Below are 6,044 nucleotides of genomic sequence, written 5' to 3' on the forward strand. Positions count from 1 at the left end.
TAGATCCAGCCTAATTGATTGAATTGGTGCAGAAAATCGCTAATAAATAATTCATGACAATTGCGGAATGGCTCACCTTGGTTTCGTTTGCTACCGGGCTTTGGCTTCGGTGGAAGATTCGAATCATCCTCGAGCTCGACAAGAAAGAAAGAAATGGGCGCGTATGTTGTACGAATGAGGCAGCAGAAAAAAAAACCGAAACAGCAGGAGCCAAAGCGCACAGAATGAAAATCGCTAATTAAATCAATTTTGAAATTGTGGTGAGAAAATTTTCTCACGCAGGTTGTTAGAAAATTATTGTCGGCGTTGACTGAATGTCTGACTACGCGGCGGTGGCGTGGCCTATTCTCCAAAACCATCATCGGAGTCTGCTACTGGGCTTGCCTCCTCTGACTGCCCTGCGGTAGCCTTGCCTCGTCGGATCCAAAGCCTTCAGGAGATTGGAGAAAGATGCAAATCGAAGGCGACTGTGTCTCGAACGGCTCTAAATGTACCAAACCTATGATGATCCACCAATGCCAGAGTCTGCCCTCGGATGTTCGAGCAATCAACTTGTTGTGGTTGTGCTTCGACTGTAAGGGTATTCGGTATTCCAAACATTGTCACGATAAGTCGGAGGTCGATCACGTTTCCTTTGCTTTTTTCGTTAAAACACATTAACAATGGAAGACTTTTATATGAAAGAATGGCAAATACCTTTTTCCATCAGGTGAAATTGATCATTGAGTTACTTTTGAATAATTACTTTGTCATGTCAGGTTAACAATTTCATTTTACATATTTAAGTTCACCATGGAAAGCATTAAAGTTTCAAAATTAACTTTTAAAACCAGATATAGTTTAATTACAGTTAACTTATTAAGGAAACTCATTTTCCTTTCTCGTACAACAAAGGTTAACAAACCATAAAGGCAGTAGTGCTACCTGATAAATTGATAAGGGTTTTTTTCTAAGTTTTGTCAAGCACAGATAAAATATTGATTTTAACAATTATTCATATAAGTTTTTATTCTAATATATCTACCTCAAATCCGTTTCGTTTCATCACCTTATCACATACCGGTCATCCCTCTGCATCTCACCTTAGAAAAGGATGATTACAAATAAAAGCAAAAGAAGCCAGTTGAAGAATTGAACCGTAATGAAAAGAGAGGCAAGAAAGAAAAAGTCATCCTCCATTGGAGTAAACACACTGATTTCAATTTTTCACACGTTTAATTCTGATGTTCCCATCCTTCCCATCTCCATCTGGCTGACGGTACGGCGTCTCGTCTGGTTGGCGAACCAATGAACCGAGTCTTTGTTGATCGGTTGCTCAGTAGAGGTGTGCGCCGCCGCGCCACGCCGCCGCCGCCGACAGTTTTTGGCACGCCGCCGTCGCCGACATTTTTGCATCGGCGCGCCGCCGTTTAAAATTTGTCACGCCGCTGATCTATAATTTTCCACGCCGATTCAAATTTTCAATGGAAACTCTAAGCGTGAAAATTGCGAAGGAGTTCCCGTTGAAATAAAAAAAAAATTAATTGATATTGAATTTTTGAACAGAAAAGAGTTGTTCGGCAGAAAGTCACAAGGCTGAAAGTTGTTAGGCCAAATTGTTTAACCGAAAAGACTATTTGGTAGAAGCCTACCCGAGCGAAGCTTAAGAGCTAATCAATAACTTGTTTAATGTTGTGAAATCATCGATTTTGTTTACTTAATTTGATATCTTTTTGGTTGTGTTAACGGTTAAAATAACAAAACGTATAACAGAATTATCTTACTGTGCCATCAAATCAAAAACTATTTCTGCTGGCGATGAGAGCAAATCGAAAACTTTGATATTAGTTTCCGATAGCAAAATAAGTATTGTTTGATGCCATATCATTTTATGTTTTCTATATGCACTCATTATGTTTTCAGACTTTGCTTAGATATCTAGCCTAAAGATATTTGGCCGAGAATGTCATTTGGACGAACAGTTCCTTTAGCTGAAAAAATCGTCAATATGTTCTTCGGCCGAAATAGTCGAAAGGGCAATTTGATCGACATTCGGTCGAAAGTGTCGTTCGGCTGAATTGGTCATTTTGGATATTTTCACGACAATAAAGGGAGAATCTTCCGAATTTCGCCTAAAAAAATGATGTACTTCTCTAAAATATTCTTCAAGTTTTTCCAGAGTATTCATTTGAAAATTATTTTCAGATTTTCCACGGGAACTACTTTCAAGTTTCGAGAGCTTTTTGGAATTACTGAATTTTTACGGGAAGTTGTTCTAAATTTCTAAAGGAAAATATTCGGAATATTCACGGAAAGTTCCTATTGAGTCTCTGTTGAGTATTCTTTGAAATTCACACAGAAAATTTGGATGCTTTAACGTTGACTTCCTCAATCTAGATTAAACAAGATTATCTTTTATTAGAATTATTTTTTTTTCGCAGAGAGAAATTTATCATTAAACGGCTAGTGTGGCATAGCCAACTTTAAAACATCGGAATAATGATCGGAATTTTTAAAGAATGGTTTTGGATTTCTTCAGCAAATTCTTTCTATTTTCGATAAGAAGTTCTTGGTAAGTTCTATTGACCGAAAGTGACAGACGGCCGGACAGGTAATTTGGCTGAAAACCCGTTTGCCCTAACAGGTTGTCTGGCCGAAACGATCGTTGGCCAAAAATGACATTTAGCAGAAATAGTTTTTCGACAGAATGGGCCATTTGGCCAAAAATCTCATTTGGTCCAACGGGGTCATACGATCAAATTTCAATGACTGAACCTCATACTGAACGGGTAATATTGTCAGAAATGGCCACTTGATTGGCGAAATGGTCTTTTTGTCAGTTGACCATTGAACAAAATTCCGTGGCCTCTCTATTTTTAAGTCGATACTGGACTTTAGCCCAGAAGACATCTATCCAGGTAGCAAAACGTTTCATGGAAACTGTTATCAGATCAAAACTAGTTTGACCGAAAATGTAGTTTGGCCGAAAGCGATGTGCAGCTAAAATAAAATTTGGACGGATTTGTAAAAAGTTGTTTACCCTAGCAGGTCATTTGACTGAAATTTTCGGGTGAAAAGTCGTTTAACCATCATACATCATTTGAACAAAAATGATGTTTGGTAAAAAATGTAGTATTTGGCAGAAAGAGTCATTTAGCCCAAAAATGTATGTCATTTGGCAGAAAATGCCGTTCGGCCTGAAGGGTTGTTTTGCAGAAAGGACATTTCCGGGCCAAATTACCATTCCCACCAAACGGCATTTTCGGTCAAATGATCTATTCGGTTAAACGATTTTTTTCGGCTAAATTACCAGTTCGGCTGAATGTCCATTTCGGCAGTATGTCGTTTTCGGTCGAACTACATTTTTAGTAGAACCATTTTTGACCTGATAACAGTTTCGGATAAACGTTCAATTCGGCTTAATGGGATTTGGTTAGATGTCTGATGGCTTTTGGTTTCAATGCCAGTATCGACTTAAAAGTAGAGAAGTTACGAAATTTCGTTCAACGGTCGTTTGACAAAAGGCCTTTTGAACGTAAATGTCATTAGGCCAAACGGATGGATATTTTGGACTAAATTATTGACATTTGGCCGTATGAACTGTTGGCCTAAACGATATTTTCGGATAAATGACGCATTCTATCAAACGATCACATCGGCCAAACGGCATTTTTGGGCATTTTGATGACCTATTCGGTCAAACGACCTGTTAGGGAAAACGACTTTTTCAGCAAAATTACCAGTTCGGACATACGCCTTTCGGCCAATGGAATTTCCCAAGAATTTCTTATGGATAATACACTAGTCGTTCGATAACAGACGTCGTCAAAATAAAAGTGCATCTGATTGTTCACCGCTATCTTGACCGCTATGCAGTTATCATCGACTTTGACATCGATTTGAAGCTCAGCTGTCCGATAACTGCAAAACTGATGTAACTTTCGAAATGCAGTTAAAAGCATTGCAGTTAAATGACTTTCAGTTATCGAACGTCTACTGAACACAAAATTTCCCGTAGACATCCAATAATTTCGAATAATTTTTCGTTGAAACATTTTGAACAATCCTTCGTGGAGATTCTAAAGAAGTTTCCGTTAAACTTAAACTTTCCGTTAAAGAATTTCTGCTAAACATTCCAGAGATTTTTTTTCTCGAAAACTCCTTAGAGTTTCCCGCGGAAATTCTGTTTTATCGTTGGCATGCCAAACTAGCCGTCTTTATTATTCTAGACTGAGAAAACCAACGGTAAAACACTCATCCTACCAATTGTCAATAATGTTCTGTGTAAGAATAATGTTCTATTGTAAGAATACTCAACAGAAACTCAACAAGAACTTTTCATAATTTTTTCATTGGTTTTTCCTGTAGAATTGAAGAAAATGTTTTTGTGAAAATTCTGAAGTTTCTCATGTAAATTGCGAAAATTTTTTTGCAGAAATACCAAACAATTTTATTTGGGAATTCAAAAGAGCTTCTCTTGGTAGTTCTGAAGATTTCTCGAAACTTCAAACAATCCGAAAATATTTTTCAAATTTAGGAAAAAACTTATAGATTTTTCTGGAGAAGTTCATTAGATTTTTCATGTGAAATTAAAAAGATTATTCTTTTCATGTCATGAAAATATCCCGAAAAAATACAAAACAAAAATCTTAGAAAAACGTAATGAAAAAATTGCCACGCCGATTCACGCCGCCGCCGCCGGTTAAAATGGCTGTCGGCGTGACGCCGAAAACGCCGCCGCCGCCGACCAGAATTCTGACAAACGCCGCCGCCGACGAATATCGGACCGGCGCACACCTCTATTGCTCAGACAGGGCCAGGGATGGGTCCCGTCCCGATAGGCCCATTGTGATTCGTATCTCTCAAGTGGCGCTTACGACGAGACGAGGATTGAGAGGACTCATTGTGGAGCTTTGAAGTGGCTTTTACCATCGTAACGTTTTTGATGACTTCATTTCATTTAGTTGAAGTAGTATCCTCTCGGAAATGTTCGCCTTGTCAGTAGCTTCCATCGATTGTGAGCATTGAGGCAAAATCTGGACACTTGATTTGATAAAAACTTGAAATTTCTGCAAACTGAAACAAACGATCCCTAAGCTTATGCAAGTAATAAATACACGAAACCAGCAGATGTTAGATTGACTCACTGTTTGGTATAAGATTTGGAAAGGTAAAATGCCCAATAGTGGACCCCCTAGTAGCGGAATTTTGCTCTTCCTGCCATAAGTAGTAAAAAGTTTCATCATTTTAGTATAAAGTTCTACTTCTCTCCTCCACGGGGAGCAGCAGGGACTATGTCCAAGGGCTTGACGATCCCTCCCAGGCCATCTGCGAATTGTGGTGCCTGCCTAGGATGTGGTGGGGTTTGGCAGTGGGCTCTGTTAAACTTATATAAAAAGCTGCACCACCATACGTGACCCCTAATTCTTGGTGTGATGCGGCTTTAGGCTTACCGTGCCTATGAATGAATGATTAGGGGGGTCTAAAAAGAACCTAACCGCTAACGGAGCCTGTGAAAAACCAGGGGTGACATTGCGCATCTCGAATCGAATCACTCGATTCGTACGTTTTTGCATTCGATTCGAAAAAATTGCGGCATTATGTATTTCGTTCGACTTCATTCAGTCGCAGTACAAGATTTCGAATGGTGCTGTACTAGCTCAATCGAGTATGTTCTGTCAAACGAAATGTAAACAGAGAGAATGAGAGATAGCTGTCTCCGTGTTTAGTATGCCGCCCGCTGGAGAGACAACCTTCAGCGCATGGCGAATGTGAGTAAACAGAGAGAATAAGAGTAATTTCATCTGCGTGTAGCATGTTGCCTGTTGGAAAGGCATCTTTCAGGGCAAAGGCAATATTATTTATTGAGCAGTTGCAACCGATTAAATATTATGCCGATACGACATGTGTTGTAAATTGAGATATTGTTACAACACAAATTATAATGTTTTATGTTTATTCGAGTGCCACAGATCCAAATTTGAGCTAAATAATTTAAAGCTAAAGAAAGATTCGATAATAAATCACTTTGATGTTTCCATGTATTTTAGTTAAATGCACTTGAG

The sequence above is a fragment of the Armigeres subalbatus genome, chromosome 2 (assembly GCF_024139115.2).
Source record: "Armigeres subalbatus isolate Guangzhou_Male chromosome 2, GZ_Asu_2, whole genome shotgun sequence".
Taxonomy (NCBI): domain Eukaryota; kingdom Metazoa; phylum Arthropoda; class Insecta; order Diptera; family Culicidae; genus Armigeres; species Armigeres subalbatus.